Source organism: Schistocerca piceifrons, chromosome 2 (assembly GCF_021461385.2).
Source record: "Schistocerca piceifrons isolate TAMUIC-IGC-003096 chromosome 2, iqSchPice1.1, whole genome shotgun sequence".
Classification (NCBI taxonomy): domain Eukaryota; kingdom Metazoa; phylum Arthropoda; class Insecta; order Orthoptera; family Acrididae; genus Schistocerca; species Schistocerca piceifrons.
Window position 1 is genome coordinate 586979553 of NC_060139.1, and position 24410 is coordinate 587003962.

A 24410-nucleotide genomic window follows, 5' to 3' on the forward strand; every position below is an offset into this window, starting at 1 on the left:
AAAAATAAGTGATGCAACTAATTAATCTCAGCCCGAACAACAGCATGCTTGTAGCAAAATGGGTCTACACATCTTTCTTCATTCTTATGTGGACGTCCTGTGTCCGGATTTCCATTTTTCACCCTTCCTGAAAGTGTGTGGTCAAGTGTGAATGATTTGAATGCAGTAGCAGACGAGCCAGAGAAGTGGTGGGTTTATTAATCTTGTACCAACCTAAACGGTGTCGGTGAAGGCAGAGAGCAGGATCAGGAGGGCTTGGCCAAAGATGAGTAAAGCAAAACGTTTTCCCAGCAGCGGTTGGTCATGGGCCTCCTCCACCACCTCGGGCGGTTTGGAGAGAGCTCCGCGCGACGGTTACAGGTTGGGTTGTTCTGAAGACAGGTTAGCGAACCAGACGTTTCCGCAGAATGTCTGTGTCGAACAGTTAGTTAGTTAGTTGTTTGCGTGTTCCATTTATCAATCGCACGGTACGGTAGCCGTTATGATGTGGAACGTGTCAAGGGACAAAAGGTATTTGAATCTGTTAACAATAATTATTTTATCTCAACAATTTCTTCTCCTAGCCATTTTTTGAATTACCATTTAGGTTGTGGTTACAATTTTTGGTTCAGTTAATCAGTGTCATAATAGTGCGATTTCCGTTAGGCGCGACCACGCGGTCTATACATTCAAAGTGCAGCCCTTAAAGTTACTGTCTGCCATTTTATTTTATTTGCGTGGGACATTTTAAATTATCAATAAAACTGTACCGAGCGTGTATTCGGCAAGATGAATCGATTTGATTTCAAGCGCTTCACGCAAAGATATGCAGCCACCGAAATCCTGCTCGATGCCAGCCACGAGGTGCATACAATTCTTCCCACTAATAAATGCTGTCGACATTTTGTTTGCCGTGTGAATAAGTACATGTGAATGTCTGTGTTACAAACTTGAGCAGTGATCACATGCTCCCCAGGTTTTCCCACCACACAGGACTCTACCAGATTAAGGCCAACGTGGCTTGTTATTCTCGAATGAGAAAATTAGTCAAAAAATTTGTCAAAAATTAAATATTTTATCATTTAAAGCTAATTCCGTGATGGTTAATTTATTTTCAATACATCTGAGAACAGTGTCACATTTGTAGTGTTGATGACTGCGCTCCTAAAATCCGAAGTGCTTGGCTCAAGTTTAGCTAACGGTACGTAGCTTTATCTGACTGCCCCAGAAAACACCATAGCGTTATCCGTTGCGACCTTAATAAATTCAGTCAGTGAAGGAATTGTTCCTAAAATTTAGATGGGCCTAAATCTATGTCAAATAATGGGCAAAACTATTTAGAGAAGGTTACGTCGCCAAAGAAAAATAACAACGAATGAGGACAGCATATACCATCATAGCAGGCTGGAACAAAAGGAATAATAATTGTCAAAAGAAGCTCGAAGCTCCTGCTAGTGAAAGTAAACAACCCTCCATGGCCTGCCAGTCAATGAATAGTAAGAAAACCAGTGGTGAGTTACAAATATAAATGATATTAGAAACATTTTACTGAATTTTTCTGTCTTTCCAGTTTTACATAGTTTTTTTACAGTCGTTTATCATTTTTCGGCATGTTAAGAATCTTTTCAGCCCATATTTTGGTTACTGCAGTACCATTATCCGCATATTTGTATAGACGTGAAATGTCGGTTTTACAGAAATTTTGTAGATTGATGACATCAGAATCCTTCCGATGTGTCCATAAAACTAGATTTACGCCTCATACCGGATAGTACGTGGATATTTTACTGCATAGGTACGACAAATTTGAACCTCTAGGTCTTGGTAGCGGAAAGCGATATCGAGAAATCGGTCTTGGTAACGGAAAGCGATATCGAAAAATATTTCGAAGTTTCTTGAGAATATCATCTTACGAACATATGCAAAATCTTCGACGATTTGCCGTGAACAGAGATTTCAGATGTGGACACCCCAAAATTGGTACTTTTCGTACCCAAAATCGTGATTATTCGTGGTTTTCTCGGGAATCATCCATTAACAGGTCTACCCTAGAGCAAAAATACTGCAAAAGGGCCAAGCGATTAGCTCAATTTGCGTGGCTGGAGAAAGTGTGTTATGTTTGAATTTTGACCCTGTACTATAAGGATGCTTAAGGCTCCTGAGGAAGTCAATTCCATCATGTTTATAACACCAACAGATATCTCCCACTTGCTATTTATCTGTATACTGGATTTGTTTCTTATAATTTCTCTCGCAAGCTGGAAGTGACCACACAAAGAAATATTCGTCGTTATTTTGGACATACATAATGCTCCGTTTTCTAGTTACGACTATACCCTCTGGAAGAAAAATATAACACACCCCTCGTAATGGGTCGAGCGCTTACATGTGGATTTCTAACTGCAAGTTCCTAATAAGAGTCTTCCTAGAATTCCTTACAAGCAGTTCAGAGAACCAAGCCTGAAATGGCTTCAGGGTAAAGATCTCAAACCATTCGGCACTTGAGAAGCCCCATATTTTCTCTCCATTTTCACCCCACTTACTATAACTGCTATTCGGATACACTATCCTTAGGTGGTTGTGCAAACTCACAGCACATCGCAGTGCTGCACTTGGTGGATCATTTAAGATCTTGGAAAGCTCCCTTTCAGAATGGGTGAACATTTATTAACGCTTTACCTACCTATGGACCACAAAGGCCCGTCCATGACATTTAATATCTTCTCTGTTAGTGACCTCACATTTTATTTTAATGATATTTTATGACTTTTCCTCCTTTGTCAAGTTAGTCATAATTTTCGAAAAAAAATACAAAAAATTGCGTGTGGCATTATGTTAAAGTGTAGATGCACGTTTATTCCCATACGGGACTTGCAGGTCGTGTGGTTAGAAGCAAATTTTCTGCAATAGAAGCAATTTTTCAACAACTAGATGTCTGTCTGCACAGCGTCTGTTATCTCATTTGCCTTTGTTGACTCGGGCTGTTCTTGTTTCAGTGTTCAACAGTCTTCCTTGTGATAAGCACTGTTTACTTTGGTGCGTTAATCATAACAGTTGTCTGTTCTACAAACTGAAAATGTTACAGAGAAGAGGACAATCAGATGAGGAGATAAGGGAATTGTTTGGAGGAGTCTTCTGATTCTGAAAACCCATCTAGTAAATGTGAATCTTCCAGTGATTATAAAAATGATGTAGATGTCACAGAAAACTCAGAACTACACGAAGATAATGATGATGAAGAAAGCCTTTATTAAGATGGAGAAGAACAATTCAGTGCAGATTCTGTTGAGTGTGACTTATTGTTTTCTCAAGACGGAATGAAATATCGGCTAGAGCTCCTCAAGCTGCAATAGCTGGTAGACGGATCGAAAAGTGATGCATTGAAAGAAGACCAGGGACCTACAAGTTATTCGATTAGGAGCTGTGGTAATGAAGAATCTTGTTTTATGTTGTTCTTTCGTGTACTCATGATTGACAAAGGGTTTGTGGACCAACAACGAAGGTTGAATCGTTTAGAAGAAGTGGGTGGTTATAGGTATGCAAGAAATGAAAAAACCACTTTTCAGTGAAATTATCTCCCGCAACCGCTTCCGGACTATTCTGAGGGTGTTGCATTCTGACATGGGAGCACCCCAACGTGAATATAGGACAAGTGATAAATTGGAACCAATCAGTGAAGTTATTGAGTTGTGGGAAATTACCCTTAGAGATGCCTACATTGCAGGATGGTTCCTGATCATAGATGAACAGTTGGTCAAATTTCGAGGCCACTGTATATTTCAAAAATACCTCCCATACTAAATAAAGTTCTGGGCAGTTCGTGACACGACAACAAGCTATTGCTGGAAGTTAAAAATGTATTTGGGGAAGGAGGAAGAAATCAGAGCTGTATGACTTGGAGAGAATATTGTGAAAATCTTGGTGACTGTATTCGAAAAGCCTGGACGTAAATTCACATGGGGTAATTTTTTTACTTCTCTCGATTTAGCTCATTGCTTTCTGTCAGAAGATGTGACACTACTCGATACCATCCGGAGAAGAAGGTGAACTAGCCGCCGATTTTATCACACCTAAAGGATGTGAAGTATACTCTACATTATTTGGTCTTCAAACAGATGTGATGATAGCCTCTTATGTTTCTACTAGTAATATAGAGGTTACCGTCCTTATCTCTCTTTATGACGAACCAACGGTATCATCATCACAGGTAAAGAAGCCTGCAGTTATAATGACAGACAAGGCCACAAAGGACGGCATAGGCACAATGGACTGGAAGACACAATGCTATAGAGTGAAGAGGAAAACTAGGTGCTTGCTCTTGGTGGTTTTCTTCAACATGATCGATGCAAGTGTACTGAATGCATACATAATTTGGATGATGCTGGCTTCCAATAAAAAAATGAGATGCCGGACTTTCATCATCAATGTGGAAAAGCAACTAGCAGAGTCAATGAATTCATGAGTAGCACCGGATCCAGGAAGGGCTGTGAAGCCACCATCTAAGAAAAGGAGAAGATGTGCATGTTGAACAGAGAACAAAGATACAAAAAGTCAAATTATATTTTATAAGTGCACTAAGCCTGTATGCTTGGAACATTCTGCTACTGTCTGTAGACACTGAGCCATTTGTAATAAGGAAAAAGCCACCAGTAAAAGCATAAAAATTGTGTGTTGTAAAATGTGAACTTGAGATAAATAAAATAATTTTAAAAATGTTCATAATTCAAAAGTCTTTCACATCATAGGTAGTCAAAGTGTCAGTTTAAACAACATGAACCAGAGAGGCCAGACTGGTAGGCAACGCTATACAGTGTTCTGGTAAGCAGAGGTTTAAAGAAATGGAATGCATCTTGGCACCTGAGTGTATTACAGATGCTGGTGAGGAAATACCCTATCCCCAAGTGCACCTCTAAGATAATTCTGTGAGTCATTCCTGAACATGTTCATCTTCGATATTGTCGTCACAATGCACTGAGGATTCTGTTGACTGACAGATGATCATCACTAAAATTATGAAGACTCCATTCAGGTGCCGCTGGTGTCTGTGATGGCACATCTGGTCGCTACGTTTTGTTTGCCAGAGGTGGTGGTAATGCATACAGTGATGACATTTGTGCACACAACAGTCCAGGCACTGGCTATGGTGTCGCCAGTCACTGTAGTACTATAGCTGACACTGCCATCTGTGGAGCGAGCATAGTCAATATCATCGATGGTGAGGACGCTGGTGCTGCCTGTGTCACTGTAGTCTTGGTATAGCTTAAGTATAAATGAGCACATCTGCACTCTACAAGTATATATACACACTATAATGGTACAAATATACTAAACACAAAAAACATACATTTTTCAGAAATAATTTTCGATGTAGCTTGCGATCGATTAACATTAATATGTGATTTTGAATGGACCATTTGCTTAGCGAAGTTGGTGGTGACATGTTCAGCAGTATCCAGAAGATAATGAGTCTTTGAAGTGTACGAATGCATACGCACTGGCTGCAGACATAATAAATATTGTGGTGAATTGTGTATTAAAACGTTTTAAAGTGGTGTGGCGTTTGTTTACAGACTATTGAGTCAGAAGTCGCAGACGCAAGAGTTGCCGGACTTACGACGCGTTGAAGCTTAGAGAGTCACATCTGCCATGGGAATGATGACCTTGAAAAGCGTAATGTTGATTGGCGTTTAAATATTTTGTTGGAGATTTGAAGAAGCTATATATGATTGTTAACCACCATCTTTTCGATGACAACGCAGTATGTTTATAGTGATTAGCAGACATGTCCAAAAGAACAAGCACCATCTATATAAGGAAATATATTAGCCTAAAAAATAGTGACATCTGGTGACTAGCTTTGTCATAAAACTATAAACATGGGATTTAAAAAAGGAGCAACATCCTATTACCATGTTGAAGCATGTGATGTAAATCGCGGTTAGGGCTACATAAATCTGTCACCATGCAAACATGTTGGATGTGTAGCTACTTTTATCTGGGCTATGCACGTAGTACTGGGCATGGTAACATAAAGAACCGTGCATCAAGTGTCCACAGCTCAGAGCAGATGGCGTTAGTGAACTGTGAGGTATGGAGCGTTATTTCATTGCCAAATACAGACAACGTTTAAGTAGCATTACATGAGAGCTATTCCACATCACGTATACAATTGACATTGTGGGCAATCCATTCACAGATGTGGTCCAAACTAACAAGATAAACAGTGCTAAATAAAATTGTATGCTGTGACGGTGAGACGTAAACACGTCTAAATGTTACCCAAATAGTATCTATGATCATCATAGATGAATGGTAATTGCTGGTTCAAATACAGGGACCTGCAAAAACCGTTCGACAGTGTAAAGTAGTGCAAGATGTTCGAAATTCTGAGAAAAATGATGGTAGTCCATGGGGAGAAAGGGTAATGTACAGTATGTACAAGAATCAAGTAGGAACAAAGAGACTGGAAGACGAAGAATGAAGTGCACAGGCTAAGAAGGGTGTAAGAAAGGATTGCAGTCTTTCAATCCTACTGTTCAGTCTACACACCGAAGAAACAATGATGGAAATGTAAGAAAGATTCAAGTGTAGTATAAAAATTCGAGGTGAAAGTTTACCGATGATAAGATTCACTAATGACGTTGCTGTCCTCAGTGAAAGTGAAGGAGACTTACATGAATGAAGCGCCTTATATAAACAATTCACATTTTGTTAGAAGTGCTGTGACCCTATTTTGCTAAATTGGAGTTACTATCAAGAAATTATAACATGACACTGATATTAGATAATGCTAGGCACATGGGATACCGAGCATACGGAACGTCCCAGCAAATAACTTCACTCGTCAAATATTCGGAAACTTTGTCCGTTGTCCCATAAATAGATAGAAAAGAAAATAGTCAAAAATATTCATACCCGGTGAACAACATTGCCATAAAAATATGTGTTAAATACAATGAACATAGGAGAAGGAAAAGAAAACAGAAATAAAACAATTACCATGTTGTAGTGTGTCACATAGTACAATGAATGCAAAGCAGGGTCAGGTCTACACAGATCTGTCACCATGTCGAACGTAGTACAGGGCACGGGAACACGCTGAGGTGTGCGCCAGGTGTCCGCAGCTCGAAGGCTTTAGTGAGCTGTGAGTTATGAAGTACTATTTCATTGCCCGATATAGGAAAGGATCAAATGGCTAAACAGTCCCTATGCAACTGATACGAAATCAATCCTATTAAAAACTGTGCGTAATCCATTTACAGACATTGGGTAAAATAGCTCGATAAAAAGTAATAAATTAAATGGCATGCTATGGTACTGAGACGTCATAGATCAGGGCCGGCCATGGTGTGCCGAACTTCGGGCCGTCAATCGGGTTTGCTCGATCCTTCTCAGAAGCACGCGGATCAGCGCGACGTTTCGTTTAGCACTGCAGTGAGGCATTCTGCGGTCGGCACAACTGTCTGAACCCCACAGAACGGTGGTGTCAGCGCCGTTTGCCCTTCGCTATTTGTTCGTGGTAAGAAGGATGTTCGCAGGTCCAGCGGCTGTTTGCACAAAACTAAATAGTCTATTGATCTATCGTCACAGTCCTTTGAAAAGAATAACAAAAGAGAGCAATGAGAGCTCTCAATTCGCGTAAGCATCGGATGCTGCTTATTTAGTAATCGCGAAAGCGTTACCGAGATGGTAGATAAACTCCAGTGGAAGACTCTGCAGGAGAGACGCTCAGTAGCTCGGTAAGGGCTTTTGTTAAAGTTTCGAGAACATACCTTCACCGAAGAGTCAAGCAGTATAATGCTCCCTCCTACGTATATCTCGCGAAGAGACCATGAGGATAAAATCAGAGATATTAGAGCCCACACAGAAGCATACCGACAATCCTTCTTTCCACGAACAATACGAGACTGGAATAGAAGGGAGAACCGATAGAGGTACTCAGGGTACCCTCCGCCACACACCGTCAGGTGGCTTGCGGAGTATGGATGTAGATGTAGATGTAGAAACGATGTTACGGTACCACGCAGAAAGAACTTAAACTTTTAGATGACAATGACAGAACAAAAAATTACAATGATCCATTGATGGGATTCATTGTTCTGTACATCAAAAAGCACTTTATTCTAAATTTGCGGGCATGGAAAATTTGAAGAAATCGTTGATACAAATAGTAAAATTTCCGAAGTCGCACGCATTATTCCATTTTCAGTTGCAAGAATTTTCAACTGAAATGAACGAAGAGTATGGAGACTTAATACATTACTGCAAAGTACGTTGGATTAAATCAAGGGACATGCATGGGATGGTTTTCCTATTCAAATCTCGCTAATGTTGAATTTATAAAGGAAAAAGGTGGGCAGGAACGAAAATTACAATACCCGGAATGAACTGCAGACTTTGCGTTTTGAGTAGGCTTGACCGCACAGTGTTTGCAGTAAGACATTGCAAGATAACTTCTTTCTTATTTGATCGAGATGCAATTAAAAAGAAAATCTGACAAAGACAATCCCGTTCCCTTTGCTCATTGGCTTTAAGGAAAGTGTGACGTCTGAAGAATTTATTGTGGCCTTGCAGCTGGCCGGAGTGGCCGAGCGGTTCGAGGCGCTACGGTGTGGAGCCGAGCGACCGTTACGGTCGCAGGTTCGAATCCTGCCTCGGGCATGGGTGTTTGTGATGTCCTTAGGTTAGTTAGGTTTAAGTAGTTCTAAGTTCTAGGGGACTGATGACCTCAGAAGTTAAGTCCTATAGTGCTCGGAGCCATTTGAACCATTTTTTGTGGCCTTGCTAGAATTACAACGATAGTTTTATAAAGGTTTTAACGACACTGCCAATGTTACAATTGTTTTAGAGCTGCTTCCGAGACCGTTTGTCGTTTCAGTTGAGCGTGTGCAGATGTAACCGATTGTCCTGCAGAGTAGTTCCAGTTTTAAATACATATCTTTTTACGCTAAAACAGTCCAGGGCGTCTACATTGCTTTTCTCAAGAAGATTTTCCATGTCTGCATATTGAGGTTGTAAAAGTGCTACAATATTTCGATCTACATATTTGCCTCGAAGACCTTTTTCCGATTAGGAAACTAAATAAGTCACGATTTTCTGGCAACTTCAGTGGGAAATTCTGTGAAATTTTCTGCGTTTGTCGTTATGCCGACAGTTTGTACCAGATAAAAATTATATTGTATCTTCTGCCCGCCAAAAACAATTAATTTAAAGTGAGAAACTGTTTTGTTTGTGATCTATATTGTTGTGAAATGTTAAACATGAAACTCAGCTGTAGGCAGTAAAACTGTACTGCCATTTAAATACGGCCCATTCGCTGTTTTCCCATCTTCGTCCTCCTCACGCTCAGGCAGCACGGTGTAGTGGTAGGGCAAATATGAAGTGAGGCTGAGAGCTTTGGTACTCGGGCTGGGTATGGCCAAAATATTGGCCACCCTTGTCATAGGTGGATGCAAATGGAACTGGTGCTGCAAATACAAGGACATATAAAAATTAAAAAAGTTGAAACTGAAGTGAAAGTGGAGCATTAAGTTGGTGGGTTGGTTGATTTGTGGGAGGGGACCAAACAGCGAGGTCATCGGTCCCTTCAGGGACAGATTAGAGGAGGGCGACACATACTATTTCCTCAGTCTTGCTTCCATTATCAATGGCAACGTCAGAACTGCCTCTCTGGCGCCCTTACGTTTTCTAAAGCTAAACATATCGTCATCTAAGAGATCTTTACGTTTCTCTTCCATTTCTCTGTGTATTATTCTAGTCAGGAACTTGGGTGCTTAATCTGACTGTGCAATAATTCTCGTAATTGACAATTTCTGCCAACTTCGGAATTATAAAGAATTGTGTGGATTATGTTTTTCTCCGAAAGTCTGATGGTATATCGCCAATGTCACACATTCTACACACGAACATGAATAGTTCTGTTGCCATTTCCCCAAATGTTATTAGAAAGTCCAATAGAATGTCATTCATATCTTCTGTCTTATTTCAGCCTATATCTACTAATGCTCTTTTAAACACTGACTTGGTTTTATCTTCCAGTTGAAACATCAGGTGTACCTGCCTACATCTCAGAGAATTTCTAGTAAATGTGTATTCCATTACTGACTTGAAATGTCTATTATTAAACTCGCCGTTGTAATTTGTTTGAAGACTGACTGATATGCAATTGGTTCCCACGTCCGACCTCTCGAATAAATACTTTCTCTAATTACCTCGTGGAAAGGTATGTGATCTTCATTCATTATTATTTGACGTATTATCCTCTGTTAATTGCAATGAAAATTATCCGTAGTGTTTACATGTGGAGCTGCTCGTAGTCGACAGCAGCAGCAGCAGTGGCACCAGCTCAGCCACTGTAGCAGTCGGCAGTGGAAGCGCCTTGACGCCCCCTTTGAGCCCCGTGTGCATGGATGAGCGTTGAACTTCCTGACCGACATGTGTTCTCAACGCTGGCTAGACTATCCAGTGGCTGGGGCAGTGCAGTACTTCTTTAAACAAAGTTCTAAACATACCTACACTAACGACGTGGTGATACTAGCCGCAGAAGTAACCTATCAGTTGAGTGGGGGACAACTTAGGGTGACTAAACGGCGTAAGTGTAATGGCATAATTTGTTTAACCAGGCATGGGCAACCTTTAACAGGCTGCAGGCCTGATTCACATACTTAGTTAAGCTCGTCAAGTGAAAGCAACTCTCTTAGAGCATAAAGTCAAACCTACAGCGTCTGAGAGGTTAATGTTTAAGGGATAACGCACCTATATGAATGGCACCGTTTTCCTGACATGCCACGCCAGCAAATTATGTGTCAATGCATGCGATTTTAAGAGCACATTTATTTTGTGTTCACCAGGAATTTCCTCTGTGGGCTGGGCTGAAACTAATTATGGGCCGGATGTGGCCCATTCGCTGGCAGTTGCTCACCTCGGTTTAAACTATGACGTCATAGGAGTGAGGGCGCTAGACTAATGACTTTTTAATTTCCTACAATTTCAAACAAAGGATTTTAAAACTTAGGAGAACTGACTTTACAAGCATGCAGGCTGGACCAATTTCCCAGGCTCGGCAGGCGTATAGGATTCTGTACTTAGTTCAGGTGATCTAAGAACGTTGCAGGGTGGCCTAGTAACCCAGGGTCTTGGAATTTCAAGCAAAAGGACATTTTCTCATTTAGGATTGTTTTTTTAACATCCCACCAATTTGCACTTAGGACAAGTGGCCTGCTTCCACATTGGCATCATAGGAGTGGAAGAAAAAACTTCCTATTTTTGAATTTTCTGTCAAAATTTTAAATTCCCGCCATTTTATACACTAGGTCAATTGACATATGTCGTGGGGGGGGGGAGGGGGAATTAAAGTAATAAGACAACAGCACATGACGCTACAGGTGGGAGGGGGAGAGAGGGAAATCTGGCAACAATGCAGACTGGCCCAGAACCATCCTATCTTTCCTAGGGCTAAGGACTACCGCTTTTATACAGGTAGGAATCGGACATAACAATCCGACTTACTACTCAAGCTGACTGCCAACATCGTTCAGTGCTCCACTGTATGCTTGCAGTCTTCTTAGGCATAAAAGGAGATTTGGGCAAGCAGTGGCACCAGGATCTACTACACAAACTGAAATTTGACTCCCATCCAAAGTTGTCAGGCTAATCACAGGTTACATCAAAGACTGTACATGTAGGGTACACGTTACCAATGAAAGATCGAAAGCACTCACCTCACTATTAGGAGTGCCCCAAGGAAGCATCTGATATCCATTATTTTACACTCTATACGCTGCTGACATAGCGATGGTAATGTTTTAGACAGAAACTATGGGCCTGCTTGCAGACTGACACAGCCTACTGGTGCAGTGAACTGAGAATGACAAATACATTCAGATAACTGGATGTCTAGGTGGAAAAGGCATCCTAAAACGACTAAAACTCAAACAATTCTCTTCATACACAGGCACCTAAAAAAAGGTGGCAGTAAAAAGACGAATATATACGATGAACATTCTGAGAAATTTCTCTCAGTGGCACAGCCAGGTACCTCAGACTGTTCATAGAAGAACACCTAAATTGGAAAAATCACTTGATGTATTTACTAGATAAAAAGAAATGAAGAAAAAGTCTAATATGACAGGTTCAACGCTGATACTAAAACATGCATCAGCTCCCATGATAAGCATACAGCAATCAGTAGCAGAAAGGCCGTATAGAACATAAAAGAGTCTTCTTCGCAACATTACCAAATTAGCAGTCGTAACGGCCAGCCGTGACGTCTATCTTGACTAGAACCTCTGCAAAATAAAGTGGCAAAGCTAAAAGTGAAATATGGCAACCATAATCTAAGTAATAGATCTGAGGTAGAAGACCTGCTGAAGATAAGCCCAAGAACAAACAAGAAACTCAGGCAGAAATACATTCCATTTTTACGCACAATAGTAGAAACAGCAAAGGCATTTCCAGACGTAGCCCTAACGATGGAAGCACAGAACAAAGACCAAACAGACTATAAGAAAACCAAATAATGTAACCTGTGATGAATAACCACCAGACCAACGTTTTATAAAATGGGAATCAAAGATGAAACACAATGTATGCAATTGCAGATGAAACGGACAAGATGCAATGAAAATATCAGTACAATGAAAACAGCAAAAACATACAAAACGAAAATGTACACCAAAAGCAACACGTGTACACAGTTCTCAGGTGGATCCATGAAATGAACACGATTATAGACTTTAAAATGCATTGTAATCACACAAAAAATTCCACCATTGTACTCCAAAAATTACGTGACAACTGTTACTATCTCCCAATTTTTGCTATCCTCCAAATCAACACATATTACTTTATTAAGTTCCTTCTCATGTTCTTACTTGTAAGTTTTGACCTCAACGTAACCTGTACCTTATAATAACTTATACCCTCAAATTGTTACCTAATTTTTATTTATTATATTTATTTGTTATTTCTAATGTCCATTTTCATTTTTATATTTTATATTTCATGTCTCAGGTTTAAATATTTTTCTTTGGAATCATTATTGTGCGTCTTATGTACTACCATCAAAATATGAAGTGTACTAACACATAACTACGCCACTTGATTACTTGCACATTTTTGATAGAAAGATGAAATAAAATATAAAAATACTATAGATTTATGAATACAATGGCACAAAAGGTTGGTTAGCAGGACTTAAAAAAGCCCGCATTTCGCGTCAGGGAAGAACATTTAAAGCCGAAAAAAAAGAAAATAATTTTTCTGCTACGCATTTCTGTGGAACACAACCTCAGAAGAAGCAACTGACATTTTTCGTTCATAGTACCTCAATTATCAGTGGAGATTTGGCTTTTACCTAACATTTTAGAGCGTAGGTGTTTCATGTAAAAAGCTGAAGGTAAAAGAACGTCGCAGGAACCACACCTCTGTGATGGCCTTACAACGCTTATACATGCCTCATGAAAAGTAATATGTAGGGGAGAGCGCTGTGCCTGCAGGATTGTGCAAACAGGAGCACCTCATGTTTGCTGCTCAGTGTTTCAATCTAGTTACTGATTTTTAGACTCACATGAAGGAATGCGCACTAGGGACTGCCAGAAGCAGTTTTCTCTATTTTCTACTGTTTTTGTTGTTATGAGACACGAGATTATGTTTTGTGAAGCGTTGCAAACATTATGAGTCTAAATATTACGAGTTCTACATACACAAGAGGTGTTAAAACGTTTTGGAGAAAATGGCTGATTCTTCAGTTATGGATTTTTATTATGAGTAAAATCCTGAATATTTTCAAACTAGTTACGCAACATGAGAACATTTAAGCCATTTATCGTCAGTTGTTTACTATCTTGCAGTTTGAAAAGAAAAAAAGACATCTGTCATGGAATATGTGATATCTGCAAATGAACCGAGTTTTCTTAACGTCTTAGCTTATTCTGTCTTGAAAATAGAACTTTGCTTTGGTTGCCGTTAGCTCGCATTTCAAAATGTCTTTGACTTGTAACTGATCTTTGATGATATTTCTTCTTACTTTGATTGCACTTTCTGATTAATTGTGTGCAGTAAATTAGTGAAGTAAGACAATACAGTATCGACAAGATATTCTTCATTGGAGCACTTTTCAATTTGAAAAGAGCTTCTCTTACTGGGCACATTGGCTTATTCTACCTTGGAACAGTTTTTCACATTTGGAACATCTTACTTTTGCGGAGCAGTTTTCGTAATTTCAGAAAAATGCTGCAGCACTCATAAAGTGAATGCTGTAATTTAAAAATGAAATAGGAAAATGTATCAAATTTCTATTACAGGGCTGGCCGGAGGCGGATGGCTGAGAAGTTTTCTAAGATACAATAGATTCCCCTACAATGATAGCAACAGCTACCCATTTCTGTGTTAAGGTGAACGTAGGTTTAATAATTCAGTGAAGGAAAGAGGCACTGAAATATGTATATGCTCGTTAATGTTGAAAAGGAAAAAATATACCGGATATCCTTCCACGAATGGCAGCTGATTCTTACGTCACTGAATCAGTTTCTGTCGTATGTAAGGCCGTTACTTTACAATACAATGACTTTGTTATGTCTATAGATACGTAACTGAATCCGAAAACCGGAAAATATCTGCGAGCACTGACTACTACCCCCCCCCCCCCCCCCCTCCACCCTCTGAGATCTGCTAGCAATTCAGTTATCTGCATTTCACTTTTCAAACAATTTTTGGCGAGAGACTTCTTTCGCGTCCACACGGACGTCTGGATTTCAGTAGTTATAGCGTTGTGATACGAACTCTTGAAGTTATCTACTGAACAGTGGGAAATAAATTAAAGACTACGCCATACAAGAAGTCGGTGCCGTTGTAACGACTCGAGTAATGCCCAGAAAAATAACTGAAAATGGCTTAAGAGATTACGAATTTTTGTTTTTTGTTTATTTGTCATTCATATTTAAAAACTGTTTCTGGATTATCCTTTAGTCAGTGCGTTTAATGTGGTGTTCATTACGTGGGATTCGGTCAGCGTAGACTCAGAATAGGGCCCTTCCTCATGGGATACGGGCTTCCACGCTCAACTTGTGCCCGTAGCTTGAGATTAGGGCATACACGCAGCCATCGCCTGCTATAATGGGCAGCCTCTGTCAAGAGGTGGAGGCTAATCAAGCTTTACCGCTACGACTGGTGTGTGAGCTAGTGTGAGCCATACGAGATAGCAACGTAACAATTACTTGTCTGGTACTTTGATCTGTTCCCAAACAGAAATGGCCATCATACAACAGGTTCTCAGTTTATGAACAAAATTGTTGTTTAATTCTCCTGTGAGTTAAAAAAGGCAAAATTCGGAGTTCCAGTAGGTCAAGAAGATCGTGCTACAGTGACCATATTTATTTGTTTCACTGTCATCTTCATCCACACGGTTGGTGATTAACACTTTCTCGATGGAAACTGCAACAGTGGTCTAATCCTGTTCGTGCAGCGTGGAAAACTGCGTAGCGGCCTTTGGACTTACTTCTCTCTACCGGTAACCATGTGCACTGCACGAGGAAGGGCCTCTGCATTGTGCTACCGCGTAGTGTTAGCATTCTGATCTACAATAGCAACATTAAGTATTGTGACAAACACGTTCTCGCCGTTAGGGTGTGCAGCGTGGTCTTCCGTGCCTAGCCAGCCCGTCACGGTTCACCCTGCAGCGACACACGTCCATATAAACACGTGCATCAGTTTCCAGCGCAGTATTGGTAAGTACGACACCGAAAATATTGTTGTGGTCCATCCTAAAGTAGATCGACATTGTGACTTATTATGGGAAAACAAATGCCTACGCCAGTATCAAGTCGAATACCTTTGGCTTACACTAGCATTTTTTTTTTTTTTTTTTTTTTTTTACACAGTTCGCAACATGCCGAGGATCAATGAGTATACAGCAGACAAAAGAGTGCGGTAATCGATGCCCTACAGCGAAGCAAGTGTCAGGCAGATGTTGATTTTGGTTTCTACAGACTTATTGGCCAGTGTCTGGAATAAGGAGAAACGATTTACAGGGGCCACAGATAATAAAGAACTGATAGGCTCAGCAACGTCACACTTGTGAGGTAACAGGCAACTTGTGGCGCCAGGAAAATGCTCTGAGTTCGGAGTTCGCGTAGCCGCACGGGCCGCTCGGCAAGCCAGGGTTCGTCAGCAACCACGTGGTGCCGAACAGTAGCTGGAGCAAGAGGGGCAGCCCCAGCGTGTGGTCCAGGGCGACCACGTGGCTGGGAATTCCATGCTGTGTCGAGGACTGTGCTTTGTTTCGATGAAGGAGATTTGTATGCCGGGAGTGCCAAAGATGGTGGACTTTGTAGAACCGTGATGGCAGACTTTCACAGTTCATGTAGAAATTAATAATAGCCGGAGGAATCGTGATACCTTAAAAAGAAACATGTATATTACCATTATTTGCATGACGATTCTGATGGTATAATCAGATTTTCAATATCTTTATTAGTTTAAAGTTTAGTATCTGACTGTAAATTATACAAGAAACACACAGCAATGAATTTCCAAAATCTAAACTGTTAATCCGATTTTGTCGATCGCGTATCTTTAGAAAGCTATTAGCGTAAATCTAAATTGGTATGAATTGCAGGCATATAACTTGAATAGTACATGAATGATTCGAGGTCAAAGTGGCCGATTACTATCGATGGCGTCACACCATAAGTACTCCACAGTTACACGAAAAATAAAAAAAACGGTAGCAGCATGCTTATAAATATATTTATTCGTCCATGTCTTTGTTTATATCCGGTAAATACTATTAATGAAGAAATTGGTCAAATATTTACTGTGTTTCAGAAAGCACAGAGGCATTAGGCTACTGGCCTACTTTTGTTTCTATTCTTTGATATATGTTTAAAATGGCTCTGAGCACTATGGGACTTAATAACATCTACTTAGAACTACTTAAACCTAACTAACCTAAGGACATCACACAACACCCAGTCATCACGAGGCAGAGAAAATCCCTAACCCCGTCGGGAATCGAACCCGGGAACCCGGGCGCGGGAAGCGAGGACGCTACCGTACGACCACGAGCTGCGGACTATATGTTTATTTAATCTGTTTCTGTATTTAATAATGTGTGTTAGAGCGTGTTTATGGTCCAGGTGTAGGAATATTTATTTAACTTCAAGTTATTTAAATGTATGTGTTTCGATGTGTTTGTAAGTGAGCGTTGGCTTGGAGATATGGCGAGAGCGCTCTAGCCAATCACAGCGCTCGTTACTACGGTAGGCGACTACCGAAGTGAATGGAGAGACTGGATGGAAGTGGGGGAGGAGGATTGGGTCGCACAGGACCCGAGGGAGTGCTGGACGGGAAGGCGCGACGGATGGTCGCACGAAATACTTGGAGAGTGTTGAGCAGTTTGCGCGTGGTCACGGGAAATAGAACTACTTGTAGTGCTGAACTGCGCACTTGTGAGATTTCCGTGGCTTCTACAGTGAAGACGTAGTATGCATTTAGATGTGAATATCTAGCGAGCTATGTTGTTGCTTCTAGGCGCTACAGTCAGGAAGCGCGCGACCGCTTCGGTCGCAGGTTCGAATCCTGCCTCGGGCATGGATGTGTGTGATGTCATTAGTTTAGTTGGGTTTAAGTACAGGGTGATTCAAAAAGAATACCACAACTTTAAAAATGTGTATTTAATGAAAGAAACATAATATAACCTTCTGTTATACATCATTACAAAGAGTATTTAAAAAGGTTTTTTTTCACTCAAAAACAAGTTCAGAGATGTTCAATATGGCCCCCTCCAGACACACGAGCAATATCAACCCGATACTCCAACTCGTTCCACACTCTCTGTAGCATATCAGGCGTAACAGTTTGGATAGCTGCTGTTATTTCTCGTTTCAAATCATCAATGGTGGCTGGGAGAGGTGGCCGAAACACCATATCCTTAACATACCCCCATAAGAAAAAATCGCAGGGGGTAAGATCAGGGCTTCTTGGAGGCCAGTGATGAAGTGCTCTGTCACGGGCTGCCTGGCGGCCGATCCATCGCCTCGGGTAGTTGACGTTCAGGTAGTTACGGACAGATAAGTGCCAATGTGGTGGCGCTCCATCCTTCTGAAATATGAATTGTTGTGCTTCTTGTTCGAGCTGAGGGAACAGCAAATTCTCTAACATCTCCAGATACTGTAGTCCAGTTACAGTAGCACCTTCGAAGAAAAAGGGACCAAAAACTTTATTGGCTGAAGTGGCGAACAAATGTACAACTAAATGAAACTTTACAGCTCCCTTAATTCGCCGACAGATAGTGCTTAGCTCTGCCTTTTGTCGTGGCAGAGTTTTAAATTCCTAAAGTTGTGGTATTCTTTTTGAATCACCCTGTAGTTCTAAATTCTAGGGCACTGATGACCTCAGCAGTTAAGTCCCATAGTGCTCAGGGCCATTTGAACCATTTTTATGTTGTTGCTAATAACTAATTACGTGTAGTAGGAATCTATTGTTTCGCTGTTATCCAACATATATACTATTTAATTGCTGGACCATCGACACGAATAAGTGTTTTGCAGTAAGAAACGGCATTCTTAAAGGTACTTCTGGTGTCGTGCTCATCAGTTAAAGTCGTTAAAAGTAGTACCTGCAGATTTTATTTACTTGCAATCTTTCACTTATAAATTTCTATGTTACATTCAAAATTCGCAATTGCCGAGTGATAGTAACTTTCGACCATTCGATTCATGTGCATATTCATATTGGATACTGTAGACTCAGCAGTATTTGGCTTGTAAAGCGGCAACTACGTATCCCAGCGCCTAGACAACGAAACCAGCTAAATTTTTAATATTTCAAATCCGAGTCTGAGGGTACGTAGTTGAGGGCCACCATTAATTTTTATTTGAAAGCCCGCACACTTCGAAACGAAGAATCCCCTAAGGAAAATGAAGACTGCTGTTCACATAGACAGAGAGCTGCCTGAATTCCACGACTTGGAAATATCGAATACTACTGTAAAAGGAACCCTTGGAGACTCTAATCTTCATGGCCGGTGCCTAAGCAAAAAGCCATTATTATCGCCAAAAGATATGAAAGCCCGACGCCAATTCGCCAGAGCGCGTAAGCACTGGACACCTAAAGACTTGTTGCTTCCTTCCGATGGGATTCGATGTGCTCGAAGACCATTCAATGCAAGAAACGGTCCGCTACCAAGTACCCATTCTTAAGCTTGGTGGTGGGAACGTCTTGGTGTGGAGATGTTTCTCCCACTCAGGTGTCAGCCCTCTGGTGCATATTCAAGGCATAATGATCGTTTCAGATGTTTCGGAAATCTTAAAAATGCACATGTTGCCCCATGGGGAAACATAAAATGGGACAACACTGGTAATTTCAGCACGACAATCATCCTGAGTACATCTCTGTTCATGGCACAAACTTCTTGAGAAGAATGCTAGGAAGAATGCTTAAGAGGCCTGACAAAAGCTAAGATCTCAATTCGATTGAACACCCGTGGGTTGAACTCGATGGAAGGCAAAGGCGACAAGAAATCTCCAGCCGGGACGAGTTATTGCAATCTTTAGTTAAAAAATGGCAGAAAATCCGCCTGCATCGTTTGGCTACCCTCATTGACTCCGTGCCATCACGCTTGGCGGCTGTAATTAAGGCTAAAGGTTATCAACCAAGTGTAATGGCTGTGAACAGGGATTCGAATTCCGCAAATCTTTTAACCTGTAACATGACTTTTGACAAAGTACAGAAATTTTGTAAAATTGTCTCTGATATTGTAAATTCTGAAACACATCGTTCCTTGTTTTGTGATATTAGTGCCATAAACGCTGTTAATAAGTGACATACCGGTTATAAATATTTTCCATTGCATAATTTGTTTTTCTTATGAAACTGTGTCAAATCGCATAGTGTCGCTGCTTTATCTGTACTCCGAAACAGTGCCTCGTATTTTGTTGTTCTGAGGTGAGTGGACACAGCAGACTAAATCTTTGCTTGTTATCCTTTCAAGAGAAATCAGTTCAAATTGTGGACAAAATTGTTCATCCATTTGGTTGCGATTAGCATCACGAATGAATTCTTGCAGTGCAGTCAATCGAGAGATATGGGTTTAATGTACAATTAGGTAATTCTTTTGCGGTACACTAAAAAAATCCAACTTCTTCAGTTCCTGGAGCGAACAGATTTATTGGGCAACAGTTTTCCGAAAGGGTACTATCTACTGAGAAAAAATCGCACCCTACTTGTCTCTGCAAAGTCTGCTCCGATGTCAGTAAGAGCCCAAATGCAAAAACGTGCCGAATTGTAATGCCGCTCTCTGTGTACGCGAGTGTCTGAGAACCCCTTTCGCTCAGTTCAATGACCGCGAAGATAATACGACATAATATTTTTTTTTTCATTTCTGTCAGCACTGACTGAAGTATGAGTGTATAGTGTTTTAAAAAGGGAATCAGAACTATAGATATACGGCTCCTAAGTTGATTGCAGCGGTAATCAAGAGTCAGTAGGTATACTCATTTTGATTTTTCGTACATGTTACCGGCTCGGCTCGTTGTCCACTAATATTTGGAGTATGATTCCTTAAGAGGCCCTGGTGTTATCTGGTTTACGAAAAGAAACATTAACTTGTTAACGTTCGATTATCGTAGTACACTCCTGAACTCAGCTCTGTCAATAATATGGTTCTTCATTTACAAAATAAATGACTGCTTATAAACAATCACTTCCAAACTAAACTGTGTTTTCAAAAATGACTAGTTCATATTTTTCTCATACTGACGCATTGAAAAACATTTTAACATTCTTGATAAAATCGTATTTGACCGTAGTCAGTTCACAAGACAAAATTCACATAATCTAGCGTGCAAGTAAGTCGCAGGTTTGGCTTCCGACAAGCAGTCTCTTCCATCACTTCATAGCGCCTCTCTGACTACAGCCATAAACAAAGACAGCACATTTCGTTGCTGCAAATAATTTGTAAAGCAACAATACAGCAATACTGAGTTACATTTATAAGAAAGTAATAATCAGAACACAGAAGTATTTTACAGAGAAATACAATTATACATTCTCACCGATAATTCTTGATACTGAAGTTTCATGACTTGGGTTATGTTACAGATATTACTAACTGCCAGTTACTGAAGAAGGAAACAAACCCAGATTCATAGGCTAGTTAACGTTTTCATAAGTAACACAAAGCGAAAGAAATGTACTTCCAAAATACAACACCACAGTCACCAAATAACATAATGGACAACGGCCTTGCCGGAGTGGATACACCGGTTCCCGTCAGATCACCGAAGTGAAGCGCTGTCGGGCGTGGACGGCACTTGGATGGGTGAACATTCGGGCCGCCATGCCGTATTGCCATTTTCCTGGATTCACTCTGCCTCGTGATGCCAATTGAGGAGCTACTCGACCGAATAGTAGCGGCTCCGGTCAAAGAAAAACATCATAATGACCGGGAGAGCGGTGTGCTGACCACACGCCCCACCTATCTGCATCCTCACCTGAGGATGACACGGCGGTCGGATGGTCCCGATGGGCCACTTGTGGCCTGTAGACGGAGTGCAAACAACATAATAATCCCCAAAGCTTCCATACTGAAAATCAGGTATACAATTCTCAAAGAAACGCAGTCAAAATATGAATGGTGTCTAACGGTTCATTATACAGAGACGTGTCATCTGTTATTGAACAGGCAACTATGGTATAGATTCATTTCAGGTTTTCCAAAACATACCACACACAGGTACATTACGTGTAAGAACGGCATGTACATGTTATATTTTACTGAATAAAAGCATGGGTCAGTAAATGAGTGTCCACGGGATAGAAAATCAACCAAATTTACTAAGCAGGGGAAAGGCAATTTGACGTGTCGATAGCTATACAATACTTCACAGTTTTGGAAAAGACACTTAATTGTCTTTTTGCATCAGTCTATCAGTGATCGATGGAAGAAGGAAGCGGTGCAAGTGATAGGAAAAATTCACAGATCGAACTGACGCACACAGCTATAGGCTTATATCAGCAACATCAATCTGTTGCGGAATTTTGAAACGTTTTCTTTGCTCGCATTGTATGTGATTTTCCCGCATACCGAAAATCTCCTCTCTCGGATCAACGTGGATACCGCAAACAACCACTGTTCGAAACCCAAATCGCTCTTTTCGTCCATCAGAGTCGGAGGGCAGTAGATACGTGTGCCCAGATTGATGCCGTGAACTTTGACTTCCGGCAGGAGTTAGTCAGAGGTCAGAACGGTTACATACTCCGAATATTACGACATACAACATATCAGATAAGGTTTGTGTTTGAACTGAGAAATTGCTAGTGATTGGAACATAGCATGTCATTCGTAACAAAATCGCCAGACGTACTCAAAGGGGGACTTATAGGACCAACACTTTTCACATTATATATAAATGACCTAGCAAACTACGTCAGAAATTCCTTGACGATGTTCACGAATGATGCTGTTGTATACTCCATCAGTCGAAAAGGTTTCGACGCTGGGTTACTTACACATAGAGATACGTTAAGATGGTGGTTCGAATGCCTCAGGAGTAAGCCGCTCCCTCCCAATTTGAGTACAAGACACAGAACATTCCTATAATCACGTGACAATGTCACTTTGGGATATTATTCAACTAGCCGGCCACTGTGACTGAGTGGTTCTAGGCGCTTCAGTTCGGAAGCTCGCTGCTATTGTCGCAGGTTCGGATCCTGTCTCGGGCATGGATGTGTGTGATGTCCTTAGGTTAGTTAGGTTAAAGTAGTTCTAAGTCTAGGGAATGATGACCTCGGATGTTAAGTCCCATAGTACTTAGACCCATTTGAACCATTTTTTGATTTGTTCAACTCGCCCATCAAATTGGCTTGAGTGTATGTTATGTCGTCGAAGCCTTGACCTTTGATGTGAACTGCTCCACTTTGTTGCTTTGTAATAGCTTGGTAACGGTAACACCCAATCTAGTCACAGGTGACGATGTTTTAAAGAAAGTTACTGTCTGCATTTCTCATATCAATCAAGTCGTGGCAGGCGACCACGGGTCGTTATTTTTGTTCGGGAGTCACGGTGTGGGGGACAAACTTTGTACGCCATTTCTTCTTCTTCAGAACACTCTGCGGAGTGTCACTTGATTTAGAGGCTGCGATTTTTGACGAAGCAACGTTGACACACCACTGTCTCACGTGCACTCGTTAGCACTGACTGCTCACAACTGATAAGCGAATGCGCATCTATTGTTTACGGTTATTAGCTGTAACTGCGACCGTAGTTACTGCCCCGATGTCTTTTATACGTCAGGGATAAAACCACTTTCGCCACATTTTGGATGGATGCTGTATACTGGGGCCGCTACGCTAGAATCTGCTGCGAAGTGCAGGAAGACCATCAGAGGATCGATGCCTATGCCAGGGATTAGCAGTTTACCTTTACCATAAACAAATGCAATGTATTACATTTAGATAGGCGGAAGCTCTCATTACTATATGAGGGGCATTCAATAAGTACTGTAACATATTTTTTTCTGAAAGCAGCTAGAATTAGTCAGGATTTAATTCACCATACTTTTCCCCATTCCTTTGGTTACAAATGACATAATTTTCAGCATAATTTTCGTTCAATGCGACAGCCTTACGCCACCTTAGAGGGCCTGTACTCCCACATGGCACCACTCTATTTATCAACGTCGGAGCTAACGTACTGCTGCATCAGTAACGTCCCAATATACTTGTACTGCTTCCAACGGAGTGCATCCTTGATTGGGCCACACAGATGGAAGTTGGAAGATGCGAGATCTGGGCTGTAGGGTGGATGAGGAAGGACGGTTCAATGAAGTTTTGTGAGCTCCTCTCGGATGCACAGACTTGTGTTGTCCTTGTTTTGTCATGGAGAAGGAGAAGCTGGTTTGCATTTTTGTGGCCACGAACACTCTGAAGTCCTTCTTGAGGATACCAGTATAGACTTCCGAGTTCACCCTTGCACCATGAAAGAGAGCACATCAATCAAAATCAATCCTTCAGATTACCCAAGCGGTTGGATGAGCGCCTCAGCACTGCCAACAGAGATGTTCAGTGGAGCAGCGAGGCGTTTAACTGTGATTAGTCAATCACTTCGAATGAGAGTGTCTGCACGTTCCAACACTGCAGGAGTCACAGCTGCGAGCGGCTGGCTGGCATGCGGGAGATTGGACATGTTTGCACGATCTTGTTGCGGCACTGACAGACGCCTTTCCCAACGGCTCACCGTGCTTTTATTCACTGCCAGGTCTCCTCAGACATTCCGCAAGCGCCTATGAATGTCTGCGATGCTCTGGTTTTCCGCTTTCTGCTTGGGAGGTATCTCCGTTACAGAAGCCATTTTAAAGGCCATCCATCAGAACTTCATGAAACTACATGGGGTCGGTTTGTAAGCGTACTATCATATCGCTGGCTTGGTTGCC